The sequence below is a fragment of the Vulpes lagopus genome, chromosome 15 (assembly GCF_018345385.1).
Source record: "Vulpes lagopus strain Blue_001 chromosome 15, ASM1834538v1, whole genome shotgun sequence".
Lineage (NCBI taxonomy): Eukaryota > Metazoa > Chordata > Mammalia > Carnivora > Canidae > Vulpes > Vulpes lagopus.
In genome coordinates, this window is record NC_054838.1 from 19,057,266 (window position 1) to 19,075,597 (window position 18,332).

Genomic DNA, 18,332 nt, shown 5'->3' on the forward strand with positions numbered 1-18,332 from the left:
CTGACTGGATGAGGCCCACCCACATTATGAAAGGCCATCTGCTTTACTCAGGCTGGTGATTTGTGATTCAAATGTTAATTTCATCCAAAACAGCCTCACAGACACATCCAGAATAATGTTTGATCAAATATCTGAGCCCCCTGTGGCCCAGAGAAACTGACACATAAAATTAACCATCACAGGCCCTTAGTTGCCAGGTCTTCTACTTCTTTCTCTGCTTTCAGAAAATAATCTGAGAGGAATCAAGGCCTTTTCAGACTCTGCTTTTAGCCAGAGGTTCCCTCCAGACAACTAGTTGATTCTTACTCCCTGTCATGACAATGTCCTGCCTCTGCCAGGTTTACACTTTGTGGGAAGTGTGTATTGTTCAGTCACTTATTCCCAAGCAAACATTTTGTACTGATCACTCATTATGCATCAAGCATTGTGTCAGGAATCCTGTGCTCATTTCATCTCGCTCAATTGCCTAAAGGTGTCCATAATTATTGTACTTTTTTTTAGGTCTTCTTTCTTGCCCACATGGTCTGCAGAGAAGGTCCATGTTCAGTCTCTGTGTCTTCTGCAGGCACATAGCTTCTTCATATATAAACAGTATTTCAGTGCTCGCTTCAGCAGCACATATACATATATAAGCAGTAATTTTCTTCACTTCATGTCAGATTATTTATTTATTTATTTATTTATTTACTTATTTATTATTTTGCACATCTGAAAGGGCTTATTATTCATAGGCAAAGCTAGTGGCTAACTTACAGCAAGATAAATGTAGGTAGGAAAAGAAGTCACAACCTGGCAATAGACTGACCCACCTGGACAGAGCTGAGAGATACTAAGTGACCCTCCTGGCTGACGGTGGTTGTCAAGCCACATCCACATTTACGGGTATCTGAGCAATACTGAGTTTAGGGGCAAAAGACAGAACTGAAATAGCTGCCGGATCAGCAGGAGGTAGAGTGTAGTGATGGAGAGCCTATAGTGGACAGAACCTCAAAGACTACAGAGAGGCTGCCTACACCCAAGGTAGTCATTCATGTTGAGTTGGCTGCCCTCAAGTTCAGAGACAAGACCAAAGTTTCTGGAAACAATTGGCAAGAACAAGGCCTGGCTCTGGTGGTTCAGAGCACAGACTTCGAAGCCAGACTCATTTCACATGCACTTTGCACTTGAAAAATTTGGGGTAAATTAGTTAATCTCTCCTTACCTTGGTCCTTTCAACTGTGAAAACTGTGAAGTGGAAAAACTAACGAGACTGTTCTGAAGTTTACATGAAGATATATTTAAATTAGAATACATAAAGCTGAGCACAAAGTAAGCATTAAGCTGCTATTTTATACATTGTCTAAACAGGGACTAATGCAGAAGACTAATTATAGCAAGTAAATGGGAGTGAGAATTGAAAGCATTCTCAGATTTGAAAATTTAGTAAAAATGTTCAAGTCCAAATAGGAGATTGCCATGGTTATAAATATGAGAGTGAAGAGGTCACCCTATTATGCTTGGCCCAGGCCTGGAAGGCCTTGCTGACCTATCAGCATGGCTTTATAAATAAACCCAACTTTGTGAGCAGATGTCTCAACATCCCCGGGCAGGAAGCTGCCCCATCTTAGGGATCCACATAAGATAATCTTGAAAAATTCCTAGTAATGCCCCTTCCAGAGATAAACCATACTAAGTCCGGATCTTGTTCTATTTAATGAGGTTAAGTTTTTAAAACGTAGTTCAAACAGGAAGAAAAGCACAGCACCCATGTTTCACATGACCTGATTTGGGCATCTTCCCCAGGTGTCTAGTGAAACTGAAGTCCTTCAGTTCTCCAGTTCCTGACCTGTGACCTGCGCCACCCTCCATTCCCTTTCTGGAACTGAGGCTCTGTCACATTCTGGATAAGCTCAATACTGGAATTACTTTCCTAAATGAATCCCCATCTTGGGACCCTACCTCTGTGACTGGGCCTTCCAAATGTTGAGAACATGTCAAGATACCATTTGCATTGTATTCTTCCGCACTATACTTTGTCCACATGTGAAGATGCACCAATTTCTTGGGTTTCTCCCTGGCTGCTCACATGAAATACACAGTTTTTGGGTCAATATTGTAATAATTAAAGACACAGACTCAAACTTTTAAATTATAACACTGTTGTTTATCAATATTCTGCACGTGGAAAGAAGAATTACATATGGTTCACACGTGGACAGCATCACTATCAGAAATTCAAAATATTGGGACGCCTGGCTGGCTCAGTTGGTAGAGCATATGGCTCTTGATCCTGGGGTCCTGAATTCAAGCCTCACATTGGGTGTAGAGATTGCTTAAATAAATAGACTTTAAAAGAAGAAATTCAAAATATCAAAGTGACAGTTGTCATTTCCTAAACCTTGGTGTGAAACAAATATACAGAGCTAGTTGTGGAACTTGGACAGCTATCAGGAGTTTCAGAAATGCCTTTCTCTGTGATTTAGGGAGGCAGAAGCAGGGGGTTCTTTAATTCCAGAACTGTGTTTTCTTTTTCTATACTCCAGGGTTTATAATCATCTATGGGAAGGAGTATCCTGTGGCCCAGGAAGATTGTGGATACTTTCAGCAGAAATGTGAAGGAGTCTTTCTTCCTCATCATACTCACTTTCTCTGCTAACTTTAGCAGATAATATGCTCTCCAGCCCCATTTGGTAGCTTACTAGAGGTCTGTGTCACAAAATCATTCCTAACTAGGACTTCCCTAGTCATCTATATGACACCAGACAAGAGAGGATCATTTGTTCACAAGACTGGGATTCATAAAATACCTGTAACTGTTTGGGGTGGGGGGAGGGTGAGAGGAAATGTTGGAGAAAATGGAGATAATCTGGAGAGGAATAGTGACCCCAATGGCAGGACTAGACAAAGAGTAAATGAAGGAGGTACAATGGTCCCAGAGACCTTTGGGGGGAAAAACCCATACTAACAGTAACCTGCTTCAGATCTTTAAAAGTGAAGTGGTGTGTAATAAATGACTGGAATACAGGATTCTACACAGAGGGCTTCTGGTTCAAGAGGACAGACTGAACATACTTTGCCTTTCCCAACCCCTAAATCCCACTAAAATGATAAAACCAGAAACCAAGAGGGGCTAAATTTTTGTGAGCTCTTACATCCAGCAGTACTTAAAACCTAGAATTTTAAAAATCAGCAGGCTTGGCTCTGGGAGAGCTGGGAAGATGACAGGAAACAGTGCTCACCCTTACAGACAGCCTGAGAAACAATCCCACAGAGATACCACCTAGAAGCAGCAGTTTGAACAATGCCTGAGGCTTATGGAGAGATTTACTTACTAATATCAGAGCGTTTACTGGAGGAGTAGGAATCTTTAGGGAACTTCTTCAGGGACAGCAGAGATGGCAGGCACCAATTCCCTCACTCATACCCCAATCTAGACACATAGATACCCATAGGAACCAGGGTACCAGCTAACCCTCTCCACTTAACCTGCTAACCACATGCTCCACCTCATTGTCCTCCTATGGACACACTCCCTCCAGCCTGGCTTTGGCTCCATGTCCCCTCCCATAGAAGACCCAGGTGAATCTTGCTAATACCACATGCCTCAGCCTCCTCACCCCTTACTGCCCTCTTCTACACACCTGCCCCCTCTAATAAGCCCTTGGCTGGAGTCCGTCCAAAGTGGTACCACAGTCCGACAGGGTGCAGGCAGCCCTGACAGGGTCCAGTACCACTCCAAAGTGACTCCTGGGAAAAGATAACACGCACACACACCAATCCAACTATGGTCCCAGCAGTGGGCTGGAGTCAGACATCTGGTCTGCCTACAGGTCCTGTCCATCAACTAAAGGAGTCTGCAGTTTGGTGCTGAATCTCTGGCAAGTGCCTGCTCTGACTGATATCAAACCCAAGGTGGCCTCAGACTAGCACTAACAACGCGAGGACCAAACCCTGCCCACAAACAGGCAAAGAGAGCCATTGCAGACAACTGGATTGAAGGCAAAAGCAGCTCATCAACAAAACCAGGGTGCACACAACACACATAGGGGACACTCCAGAAATGCCAGATTCTGGTGAACAGGGGACACAGCACTGCAAGGCACTACAGAAACTCTTCTGGTTTGTTGTTGTTTTTAAGGGTTTATTTATTTATTTGATAGAGAAAGAGAGAGCAAAGCAGGGGGAGCTAGAGAGGGAGAAGAAGGCTTCCTGCTGAGCAAGGTGCCCAATGCAGGGTTCAATCCCAGGACCCTGAGATCATGACCTGAGCCAAAGGCAGATGTTTAACTGACTGAGCCACACAGGTGCCCCATGCTGTTGCTGTTGTTGTTTTTAGAGAGAGGGAGAATGTGCATGCATGTGTGTGAGAGTGAGGGGAAGAGGCCAGAGGGAGAGAGAATCTTAAGCAGGTTCCCCACCCAGCATGGAGCCCAAAGCAGGGCTCAATCCCACAACCAGGAAATCATATCTGACCTGAAGTTAGGAGTCAGACACTCAACTGACTGAGCTACCCAGGTGCCACAGAACCTCTTCTTCATAAGGCCATTACTTTGAAGAGCAGGAGATGTAGCTGACCTTCCTAAAACATAGAAACAGACACAGAGACTTAGACAAAATGAAGAGAGAGGAATATGTCTCAAATTAAAGTATAGAACAAAATAACAGTAAGAGACATGAATGAAATGGAAATAAGTAATATGCCTAATGGAGAATTTAAAGCAATGGTCATAAAGGTATTCACTGGCTTGAGAAAAGAGTGGAAGACTTCAATGAGACCCTCAATAAAGAGACAGTAAACATTAAAAAGAACCAATAAGAGATGAAGAACTCAATCACTGAAATTAAAGGTATACTGGATGGCATAAATAGTGGACTAGAAGAAGCAGAAGAGTGGATCAATAACTTGTTAAGCAATGGAGAGCAATCAAGGTGAACAGAAGAGAAAGAAAAATAATAACAAATGAAAATAGACTTAGGGAACTCAGTGATACCATCAAGTATAGTAACATTCACACTCTAGGAATCCCAGAGAAAATACAGTAAAAGGGTCAGAAAATTATTTGAAGAAACAATAGCTGCAAACATCCCAAATCTGGAGAAGAAAAATGAAATCTAAATCCAGAAGGCATAGAAAGCCCCAATAACACAACCCAAGAAGGTCCACACCGAGGCACATAGTAATTAAAATGGCAAAAAAAAAAAAAAAAATACAGGGATAGAGAGAGCATTTTAAAAGCAGCAAGAGAAAAGAAAAACGGTTACAAAAGAAACTCCATAAAGTTATGAGCTGATTTTTCAGCAAAATCTTTGTAGACCAGAAGGCAATGGCATGATTTATTTAAAGTACTGAAAGGTAAAAACCTGTAGCCAAGAACACTCTATTCAGTAAGGCTATCATTCAGAACAGAAGTGGAGATAAAAGAGTTTCCCAAACAAGTTAAAGGCATTCATTATGACCACTAAACCACCACTACAAGAAATGTTAAATGGGACTTTTTGAGTGGAAAGCAAAGACCATAAGTAGGAGTAAGAAACTTAGGAAGTACTAAAGCAGTAAAATTAAGTATGTCTACAAAAATCAGCTAAGGGATGCACAAAATAAAAGGATATAAAGTATGACACTTTATATCTAAAATGTGGAGCAGAAAAGAATAAAGAATGGGTTCGAGCTTAAGTGACCATCAACTTAATATAGACTGCTATATGCATAAGATGCTATTATATACAAACCAAATGGTGACCACAAATCAAAAACCAGTAATAGATATGCAAAGAGTAAAGAGAGTATACCACCAAAGAAAGCCAACAAACCATGAAAGAAAGCAAAAGAAAGGATCAGAGAAAAACAACAAAACAAGTAATAAAATAAAACAATAATTACTTTAAGTGGATTAAATGTTTCAATCAAAAGACATAGGGTAACAGAATGCATGGAAGAGCAGGACCTATCTATGTGCTGTCTAAAGAAACTCATTCCAAACCTAAAGACACCTATAGATTTAAATTGAGGGATGGAAAATAATTTATCATGCAAATGGAAATGAAAGGAATGCCAGAGTAGCAATATTTATATCAGAAAAAGTAGCTTTAAGACAAAGGCTATAAAAACAGACCAAAACACTATATCATCATAAAGGGAACAATACAACAAGAACATATAACAATTGAAAACATTTCTGCAAGCACATTGGGAGCACCCAAATATACAAAGCAGCTAATAACAAACATAAAAGAAGTAATCAATAATAATACAATAGTAGTGAGCAATTTTAACACACAGCTTACATCAATGGATGGATTTTCCAAACAGAAAATCAATAAGAAAACAGTGACTTTGAATGGCACATGGGACCAGATGGATCTAAGAGATAGATTCACAATATTCCATCCTAAAAGAGAATAACACACATTCTTTTCAAGTGCACAGGGAACATTCTCCAGAAGAGATCACATATTAGGCCACAAAACAAATCTCAACAAATTCAAAAACACTAAAGACATATCATGCATCTTTTCTGACCACAACACTATCAAACTAAAAATCTACCACAATAAAAGCTCTGGAAAGAACAAAAATACATGGAGGTAAAATAACATGCTACTAAATAATGAATGGGTCAACTAGGAAATCAAATAAGAAAAAAAAAATACATGGATACAAATGAAAATGAAAACACAAAGTCAAAAAGGGCTGAAGCAAAAGCTTTTTTTTTTTTTTTTAAGATTTTATTTACTTATTCATGACAGACAGAGAGAGAGGCAGAGACACAGGCAGAGGGAAAAGCAGGCTCCATGCAGGGAGCCTGACATGGGACATCCCAAGACTCCAGGATCACGCCCTAGGCTGAAGGCGGTGCTAAACCCCTGAGCCACCAGAGCTGCCCCAAAAGCTGTTTTAAGAGGGAAATTTATAGCAATGCAGGCATACCTAAAGAAGCAAGGAAAATCCCAAATAAACAACTTAACCTGACATCTAAAGGAGCTAGAAAAAAAGGACAAACAAAATCACAAACCAGTACAAGGAAAGAAATAATAAAGATTAGATCAGAAATAAATGAAATAGAAACTAAAAAAACAGAATAGATAAATGAAACCAGGAGTTGGAAAAAAAAAAAAAAAAGAAACCAGGAGTCGGTTCTTAGAAAAGATCAATAAAATTGATAAATTATTAGCCAGAATCATCAAAAAAGGGGGGGGGGAGAGGGAACTCAAACAAAATCAAAAATAAAAGAGGAGAAATAACAACCAGCAGCACAGAAATGGAAACAATTGTAAGAGAATATTATGAAAAATTATATGCAAACATACTGGACAACCTAAAAGAAATGGACAAATTCTTAGAAACATATAACCTCCCAAAACTGAATCAGGAAGAAATAGAAAATTTGAACAGACTGATTACCAGCAATGAAATTAAAACAGTAAGCAAAACAACTCCCAATAAACAAAAGTCCAGGACAGATGGCTTCATAGATCTATTCTACCAAACATTTAAAGAAGAGTTAATACCTATTCTTCTCAAACTACTACAAAAAATAAAAAAGGAAGGAATTCTTCCAAATTCAAGCTTCAGAGGCCAGAATTACCCAGATATTGAAATCAGATAAAGACATTACAGAAAAAGAGAACTACAGGCCAGTATCTCTGATGAATACAGATGCAAAAATCCTTAACAAAATATTAGCAAACTGAATCCAATGATACATTTAAAAAGCATTCACCACAATCAAGTAGGATTTATTCCTGGGGTACAAGGGTGGTTCAATATTTGCAAATTAATCAACATGCTGCATCACATCAACAAGATAAAGGATAAGCACTGTATGATCATTTCAATAGATGCAGAAAAAGCATTTCACAAAGTACAACATCCATTCAGAATAAAACCCTCAACAAAGTAGGTTTAGAGGGAGCACATCTCAACATAACTTGTTCTTGTTCTGCTAAACGAGTGAAAATATTCACAAATGACATATCTGATAAAGGGTTAGTATCCAAAATATATTTTAAAAACTTATACAATTCAACACCAAAAAAAACCCCAAACCATTTAATTAAAATATTGTCAGAAGACATGAACAGACATTTCTCTAAAGAAGACATACAGATGGCCAATAGACACATGAAAAGATGCTCAATATCACTAATCATCAGGGAAATACAAATCAAACCCACAATGAGATATCACCTCACACATGTCAGAATGGCTAAACCCCAAAACACAAGAAATAACAAGTATTGGTGAGGATGCAAAGAGGAACTCTTGTGCATTGTTGATGGGAATGCAAGCTGATATATCCACTGTGAAAGCAGTATGGATGTTCCTCAAATAATTAAAAATAGAATTACTATATGATCCAGTAAGGCCACTACTAAAACTACAAAACCACTAAAAACACTAATTCAAAAAGATATATTAATCCCTATGTTTATTGCAGCATTACTTACAATGGACAAACTATAGAAGTAGCCCCAGCGTCCATCAATAGATGAATGGATAAAGAAAAGGTAGTATATATACACAATGAAATATTAGTCAGTCATAAAAAAAAAACACAATGAAATCTTGCCAGGGCACCTAAGTGGCTCAGTTGGTTAAGCATCCAGCTTTTGATTTTGGCTCAGGTCATGATCTCAGGGTCATGAGAAGGAGCCCCATGTTAGGCTCCATGCTCAGTGGGGAGTCTGCTTGAGACTCACTCTTTCCTTGTCCCTCTGCCCCTCCCCCCAACACATTCTTTCTCTCTCTTTCTCTCTTACTCTCTCTAAAATAAACAAATGAATCTTTAAAAAATAATGAAATCTTGCCATTTGCAATGACTTGAATGGATCTAGAGGGTATAATGGAAGTAAAATAAGTCAGTCAGAGAAAGACAAATACCATATGATTTCACTCATGTGTGGAATTTATGAATCAAAACAATGAAAAAGAAAAAACAAACCAAAAAACAGACTCTTAAGAGAATGAACAAATGGTTACCAAAGGGGCAGTGGGTAGGGGAATGGGTGAAATAGATAAAGAGAAATAAGAAAAGACTTAGCATGTGAGCACTGAGTAGTGTATGGAACTGCTGAATTGCTATATCATACACCTGAAACTAATATAACACTGTATGTTGACTGTAATGGAATTATAATAAAAATAAAAAGTAATTAATTAGTTTAAAAAACAAGGTGAAGGTTAGAAGTAAGATAGAAAACAAAAAGATCAATTGAAGATCTATGTACAGAACAGACTATACCAGCCTCACTACTACAGGAAGAGCTGAAGTAGCCCAGCATTTGTCACTGGAAAAAAGTTCACTGAACTATAGGGGAGAAATAGGGTGCCTAATGAGAGTGCTGTAACACAGAAGTGAGGCCCTATTTTTCACAAAGTTTTCTAATAATTCATTTTAAGGGAAATAAGCCCACTCACATGCATAGAACTCCTACTTGACACTTTCTATTCCCTCCATTCTAAATATCAATAGTTTTTATCTACTGTTGTATTACAAGTTATTCTAGTACTTAGTAGCTTAAAATAACTAACACTTTACCTCACATAGTCTCTGAGGATCAGGAATGCAGTTGTGGCTTAGCTGAGTCATTCTGGCTCAGGGTCTCTCATGAGTTTGCAGTCCAGATTTTGGCTGGGGTTTTATTTATCTGAAGGCTTAATGGAGACTGAAGGATCCTCTCCCAAGCTCACTGGAATGGCTGTTATCAGGAAGCCTCGGTTTCTTCCTACATGGACTTCTCCTCATGTTATTGTAGTTAGCTTCCTCCAGAGAGAGTAATCCAAGAGGAAGGGCAAAGCAGGAAGCAGGAAGTCACAATGCTTTCTAAGCCCCAACCTGTAAAATTATACACCATCATGTCAACCATATTCTAATGGTCACACAGACCAATCTTGATACAGTGGGAGAGGAAACAGAAGGACAAGACTATCAGAAGGTGGTACCATTGGACACCGTCTTGGAGGCTGGCTGCCCATAGTAGGCAAAAAATGATTATCGGACATATGGATAAAACCTGCAGCATGAAAGAAAAGGACCAAAGTAATCCAAGGTAAAATGTGACTCCAGATAAGCTCATTAGGTTGTAGGAGAGAACATTTGAAAACAAAATAAAAGAAACAAGTTGTTAAAAACATGGATTGGTATCCGTAGATATATTTTACAAGCAGCAAGAAGAAATGATGGGCCAAAAGAAGGTGGAGGATGGTACAAAGGAAGAGGATTTCAAAAATAGCATTGGATTAGATGAAGACATGTACAGGTGCTCTTGTCTATTTCAAGGTAGCCTGGAGATGGGGGCACCGTTGACCCAGCTCTCAGAATTGACTAGAGCTCTGAGCATAACTGCTGGGAGGCAGTGTAAGAGATGCTGGTTTCTTGTGTCTTAGAATTAGTGTCTGTGTCTGACTTCTCTATTCTAAGCCCCTTCCTGGAGGTCCTGCAAAACTGCAATTGAAATTGCTATTTGTTTTGTTTCATTGGATGTATCACTGGAGAACAAAAGTATGCAGCTCCATTTCTGAACTTGTAAATACATATTGCATAACCAAGAGGTAAGCACTGAGGATATCTTACTGCTTTTCATATTAAAACTCCTTTTTCTGAAAAATCTGTTAACATTTGAACTCCACTTCAAAGTCCTATTTCTACTCTTTCTTTGTATAAATTCTTAAAACTAATGTGTACTAGGTGTGGTACTAGGTGCTACAGATATAATAATGAGCAAAGACATGGAGCTTACAATATACAGAGTAGGTAGGCAATTTTCACTACTTTATTAAAAACCCTTTGAAAGTGGCAAGTACAAGGAGTAATACTCCTTGGAGGAGATCCTAGCCCAATCCCGGGGAATACACAGTCAAGAAGGACTTCCTACTTCTCATCTGCCTCTCTTTTTGTTTTTTTGTGTGTGTTTTGTTTTGTTTTGTTTTGTTTTATTGACTTATTCATGAGAGACAGAGAGAGAGAGATGCACAGAGACACAGGCAGAGGGAGAGGGAGAAGCAGGCTCCACGCAGGGAGCCCCACACGGGACTCGATCCGGGGATCAGGCCCTGGGCTGAAAGCGGCGCTCAACTGCTGAGCCACCCGGGCTGCCCCTCTGCCTCTCTTTTTGATTTTGCTTTCTAAATATCTCTATGATCTATCCCAACTTCATTCCTACCACACTGTGTGGCTGGGCCATGCTACCATCACTGCAGGGGCCCAGGGAAGGCTCCCCAAAATGTATCACATGGTATACTGATTGCTTTGAATTCAAGTTACTTGGGAAACAGCCAGAGCAAGGACACTCAGACCCTCCTCTGTCCTCCTGAAAGTGGGAAATAAATGTCTCATAGGAAAGGTACCCTCCCTGCAGAAGAAGTATAAAGACATCCTTATCACCAGAGATAAAGGCTGTAAAGTGGAAAAAGTTGCAGAAACAAACCTTGTTATTTTTTTTTCTAACTTACTACCTCAGCCTAAATTCTGTTCAGAATTCCTTACTAACTAAAGCTACCAAATACTTGTTTTCTTTATCCTGTCAATTCCCCACTAATTTATTTTCCCTTTGTCTAAAATGTATAAAAATTGCCTGCCTGGGTCATTTCCTTGGGTTTCAATTTCATTATTGGCTCTTCTTGCACACATAATAAAACTTTGGTTTGTTTCTCCTATTAATCTGTTTCATAACAATTTAATTCCTAAGCCAGCTAGAAGACTTTGAGAAAAAAAGAAGGAAATCTCTCCCTCCCCTACATCATCTATTGTTTAAACTATTCCAGTAGTCTGATAAATAAATGATCTTTCTGAATCTACCTTTGTTCCGTGGCAATCCACACAGAAGCCAGGGTGTTATTGTGAAAACACATTTTATCACGTCACTTTTCTGTTTAAAATATGTCAGTGTCTTCCCATTGCTCTTTTCTTTAAATTTTAATTCCAATATAGTTAGCATACACTGTTATATTAGTTTCAAGTGTACAATATAGTGGTTCAACAATTCTGTACATTTCTCAGTGATCATCATGGTAAGTGTCCTCTTGATCCCCTTCACCTACTTCTTCCATCCCTCCACCCACTTTCCATCTGCTAACCATTTGTTTGTTATCTATAATTAAGAGCCTGTTTTTAGTTTGTCCTTTTTTTCCTTTTGTTTTGTTTTTTAAATTCCACACATCGATAAAATCCTGGGATTGATTTATTTCACTTAGCATAATATCTAGCTCTATCCACGTTGTTGCAAATGGCAAGATTTCATTCTTTTTATGAAATAAATGAGTTTATTTCATAAATATATATATATACATATATATGTAAAGATAAATTCCTTAACATGATTCATCCCATGCGTGTCTTTCTAGCAACATCTGAACTGAACATGCTCCTCCATCACTTGCTCAACTCAAGCTACAAACTTTTACAAACTACAGTTGGCATTCTGGCTGCAGGTTTTTGAATATATCATTTCCTCATGACATCAATATTTTCCCTTCCTCCTCTTGCTTTTTTAACTTCATGTCTTTCTTCAAATCTCAAGTCAAGCATCATTTCCTCAGAGAAGTCCTTCCTGACCTGCTTATGTCCTTCATAACATAAAAAATATTGTTTTATTTTCTTATAATATCACACTCTTCTCCTTCTATAACACTTGTTCCAGTTGTGTTATTTCTATTTGCATGATTGTTTGACTAATGTCTATCATTTGCACTAAACACATGCTCCATAAGGTCAGGAACTCTATGAGGATCAGGGGGGAACTGGGGGCAATGAACTTGGAAGTTAAGCGGGGACTGTATCATACTTATATGTTTTTTTTTAAATGTTTTATTTATTTATTTATTTATTTATTTATTTATTTATTTATTTATAGAGACACACAGAGAGAGAGAGAGGCAGAGACACAGGCAGAGGGAGAAGCTGGCTCCATGCAGGGAGCCTGATGTGGGACTCAATCCCAGGTCTCCGGGATCACGCCCTGGGCTGGAGGCAGCGCTAAACCCGCTGAGCCACCTGGGCTGCCCATACTAATATGTTTGAATTTGATTCTAAAATCAGCAGTTTCCTATGAGCAATGGAGTATCGTACTTGAGGTGATTGTAACATTTTACTCAAAGTCTTGCTTGCTACAACAGAAACTGACTTATCAGATTAATCATCAGCTCGACAAATGGTCATTCAATTTGTATTGAACAACTGAACAGTAGAGAATTTGAATTTCATCCCCAAACATGAGAAAAGTTTCTTTCCTTAAATGATTCCTAAATTGGAGCTAAATTATTAGATCATAAGTAATCATAATTGTTAAATTGAATCCTGAGTGTTTCATATTTTTATTGCTATTATAAATAATGATTTTCTTTACTAAAAAAAAAGGAATTAATTTCTTATATTCTAACTAAACATGATAACTATCTGACCAAAGAAACCAGTTCATCCAGCACTAAACGAAACCTTCCAGGTCTGGTAAAGGCAGCCAGCATTCTCCAAAGACAGTAACTGTGGGAGAAATTTTGTGTGGGGAACGAGGTTATACCTCACAGTCCAACGTCTGCCTTCTCCACGGTTTTCCTCCAAAGTCCTTAAAATCAGGTATACGGCACAGAACCAAATTTGCTCTGTCCCACCTTCTAAGATCTCTTATCTCTCTATTTCCTAAAGATGAAGTTATAGAGGAAACATACTCTTGCCAGCTTTTAACTCCCAGAGGATGATGAAGCTTTTTTGGGGAAAATAAAAGGAATAACTTGCACGTAGTCTTTGTTGTCAAATAATATTTTCAATTTTAGTAGAGTTCACAGGGACAGCAATTAGATTCCCTTCAAGAATGTGGAAAGAAGCTTCATCTGGAGTTTTAAACAATTTTTTTAAAAGATTTTATTTTATTTATTTATTCATGAGAGACGGGGGGGGGGGGGAGGCAGAGACACAGGCAGAGGGAGAAGTAGGCTCCATTCAGGGAGCCCGCCGTGGGACTCGATCCTGGGACTCCTCACGACCTGAGCTGAAGGCGGCGCTAAACCGCTGAGCCACTCAGGGTGCCCAATTAAATGATGGTTTTAATCAGAGATAATGTAAAGTTGCAAAACAGAGACAGAATGAGGTCTAAGACTTGAACATAACTATAACTATATATATATTTTTTTTAAGATTTTATTTATTTATTCATGAGAGACACACAGAGAGAGGCAGAGACACCGGCAGAGGAAGAAGCAGGCTCTCTGCAGGATGCAGGACTCGATCCCAAGACCCTGGGATCATGACCTGAGCTGAAGGCAGATGGTCAACTGCTGAGCCACCAGGTGTCCCTTGAACAAAACTATATTAAATGTACTAATGCAAATAACATGGCAGTCTTTAAGTGATTTAGTCAGCAACGGAAGTTTAGAAAAGGGAAAGTCAAACATTGATAGTGTCTTATTTCACGGAAGAGAATGTCCAGCCCAATATAACGACCAACCAGGCGGTGTAACAGGTATGACCTTATGGGAGAGGTACACTCAGCAACTTTGGGGGGGCTTCACGACACAGACATTAAAATCTCTAGCTACCTGCTCTTTTTCTAGTTGCAAGCTTCTTTCTAATATTTAAACTTTGTTTTCATTTTTTCCCCAGAGAAAGCATTTATTCTTAAGCCTATATAACGGTTAAGCTTCTTATTTTAAGTTAATTGGCATTGTAGGTTTCTTCAGTCATTGGCTTCCATGAGCTTATTTAATATGAGCCCACTCTGAGAAACAGATCTAGTTTGCATCACATTGATAATTAGGTTTTCAAGTTGATGGCCTGAGAGCCATACTCAGGCCTGTCATGAATTTGCCAAGGTAATGCCAACCTGAAGGATCTGTCTGGATGACCAACCTACTTACAGAGAGGATGTCAGACTTCTCTCTAAGTGACTTTGCATTAAAACCACAATAATTGACGTGGGGATCCCGGAATTCTACCCCACCTGACACTAACAGGATGCTTTTACCCCTCCCTGCTGGAGAAGACAGAGGAAAGAATTAGTAAACTTGAAGAAAGAGCAATAGTAATTACCTACTTGGAACTACCTACTAAAAATAGATTAAAACAAAAAACAAACAAACAAAATCTAGAGGGCCCGGAAGAGAAGAGGGACTGAAAAAAATACTAAAAAAATAAATAAAAAGAAAATAGTGGATGAGATCTTCCCAAATTTAGCAAAAGATATTAATCTAAAGGTTTAAGATAGACACTGAGCAAATCCAAACAGGATAAACTCAAAGAAATCCACCCAAATTTAAATTAACTACATTTCTAAATCTAAAGATAAAGGAAAATTCTTAAAAGCAGCCAATAAGGGGAATAATATTACTTTAAATGACAGATTCCTCATCAGAAACCACTGAGGCCAAAAGTAGCACATTATTGTTCAAGCGTTAAGAGAACCGCCAACCCAGAATACCTTTCAGGAATGAAAAAGAAATCAAGATATTTTCAAATGAAGGAAAATGAAGACTTTGTTGCCAACAAATATACCCTAAAACAATATCTAAAAGAAGTTCTCTAAAAAGAGAGGAAATTATTTTTTAAAAAAAGGAACATTAGGAAAGAAGAAAGCAGATGATAAGCAAAAATGTAGATAAATACAATATTTATAAATATATTCTTGGTGGTTTATATACTAGAAAAGAGGGAAAGTCTCAATTCATAATCTAAGCTGGCCTCTCAAAAACTTAAAAAAAGAAAAGCAAAATAAAACCAAAGCAAGAAGAAATAACAGAAATCAGTTAAAATAGAAACAGAAAAAAATTAAAATAATGAAAGAAAAATGAAAAAAATCAATAAAATTAACAAAAATTTAGCAATACTAAAAGAGAAAAGAGAAAAGACACAAATTACCAATATCAGGAATGAGCAAGGGATATCAATCAGATCCTGCAAACATCAAAAGGTTAATAGAAGGGATGCCCGGGTGGCTCAGCAGTTGAGTGGCTGAGCGGCTGACTGGCTCAGGGCGTGAGCCGGGAGTCCTGGAATTGAGTCTCACATCAGGCTTCCTGCATGGAACCTACTTCTCCCTTTGCTTGTGTCTATGCTTCTCTCTCCCTGTGTCTCATGAATAAATAAACTCTTTAAAAATAAATAAATAAGCCTTTTTTTAAAAAAAAAAAAAAGGTTAAGAGAATAACCTTTTGAAAATTATGAATAATTCTGCACTCATAAATTTATCAACTTTGATTCCTCAAAGAATATACACTACTACAGCTCACCTAATATGAAAGATAATTTTAATAACTCTGTGACTATTAAGGAAATTGAATTCATAATTTTCAAAACTCCCCAAAAAAGAAATCTCCAGGCTCAGATGGTTTAACCAGAGAATTCTACCAAATATTTAAAGAATAATTAGCATCAATTACACATAACCTCTTCTAGAAAACAGAAGATGAGGGATGCCTGGGTGGCCTAAGTGGTTGAGCATCTGCCTTCGGCTCAGGGTGTGATCCTGGGGTCCTTGGACCAAGTCCCGCATCACGCTCCCTGCAGGCTGCTTCTCCCTCTGCCTATGTCTCTGCCTCTTTGTGTCTCTCATGAATAAATAAATAAAATCCTTAAAAAATAAAAAAAGAATTAAAAAAGAAAATAGAAGATGAATCACTTCCCAATTAATACCATCCCTGACCAAAACAAAACAGAAAGTGTATTTAAATATAAAGCCAAAGACCAACATTCCTGTACCAAAACAAAACAGAAAGCATATTTAAATATAAAGCCAAAGACCAACATTCCTCATGAATACCCATAAAAAATCCTTAATGAAATATTTACAAATACAATTAACAATCTATAGAAAGAATTATATATACCATAACCATGTTAGGATTATTCCAGAGATGCAAGGCTGATTCAGTATTCAAAAATCAATCAAGGTGGAACACCTGGGTGGCTCAGTTGGTTAAGCCTTTGACTCTTGATTTCAGCTTAGAACGATGAAAAACAATAGGGAATGCAGAAATGCCTGGGCTCCAAGGCACTGAAACCCAAACAGATATGCCTGATAGACTGTGGACAAAGGTTCAAAGGTAATATAAATAATTCAATACAGGAAAGACAACCTTTTCAACAAATGATGCTGAAGCAATTGGATATCTATAGGCAAAAACCTTAACCTAAGTTTCATACATTAAACAAAATTAACTTAAATGGATCACAGACTTAAATGTAAAATGTAAGATTACAGTATTTTATTAAAAACCTAAAAATCTTAGGGAACTATATCTAGGTGAGGATTATTACAACCCCATCACCATGATCCATAAAAGGAAAAACTGATAAGCTGGACCTTCAACAAAACTAAATCTTTTTCTCTATAAAAGCTAAGAGGATAAAAGGCAAGTTACAAAGTAGTAGAAAATATTTGCAAACCATCTATTTGACAAAGTACTCACATTTAGAATGTATAAAGAGTTCTCAAAACCCATCAGTAATAAAACCAACAATCCAAATTTTTAAAGAAAGGGAAAAGGTCATATAAAGGATAAGTCAACGAGGATAAGCAGATGGCAAATAAGCAGACGAAAAGATGTTCAACATCATTAGTCATTTTGGAAACACAAATTAAAACAACAAAAGAGATGTCATTACTCACCTATCAGAATGGCTAAAATTAAAAATAGACATCAGAGTCGCAGAGAAACCAAATCACTCATACATTGCTGGTGTAAATGTAAAACCGTATAGCCCCTATGGAAAACAATTGGGCAGTATTTTTAAAAACTGACGTGTAACTACCATATGACCTAGCAACTGCACTCCTGGGCATTTATCCCAGATTCACACCTATAAACAATTCTCAAATCCTTCAATGGGTGAACACTTAAACTAACTGTGGCACATTCATATCTTGAACTACTAATCAGCAATAAAAAGGAATGAACTATTGACACACGCAAAAATTTAAATGTCCATAAAATTATGATGTGCAAATTAAAAAAGCTAATAACAAAAGGTTACATGCTATATGAGCCCATTTAAATATCATTCCTAAAATTACCAAACCATAGAAGTGGTAAAATGTCTAGTAGTTACCAGACATCAAGGAACGTGTACTCAAAACTGAGTAAAATGAGTTATGGTACTGTAGACTGGGATCTCTCTGTATTAATTCTTACAAATCCAAATGAATCTATGCTTATCTCAAAATAAAAAGTTAAAAAAATGAAAAAAATGAACTTTATTTTCAAAGATGAGTCAAAATGTTTCTTCCAAATTTTGCTTTATGCTTCCTATCAGAATAGGAGAAATATTTATTGAACACATTATGTGACAGACATTCTAATAGCACTTCATTTAATGCTTACATAACACTGTGAAGTAAGCAATATTATCTCTGTTTTATATTTGCAG

General features: G+C 37.8%; 1 long non-coding RNA gene across 1 annotated transcript in view; it reads right to left on the reverse strand.

The window, feature by feature from the left end:
• Window positions 1–17,687, reverse strand: part of LOC121476598 — a 30,536-nt gene extending 12,849 nt beyond the window's left edge. Inside the window, exons 1-2 of the long non-coding RNA XR_005983968.1 lie at window positions 17,575–17,687; window positions 9,519–9,815 (exon numbers count right to left, since the gene is read on the reverse strand). This is a non-coding gene — a long non-coding RNA (uncharacterized LOC121476598). The remainder of the gene's footprint in view (window positions 1–9,518; window positions 9,816–17,574) is intronic.
• Window positions 17,688–18,332: the final 645 nt, after the last annotated feature.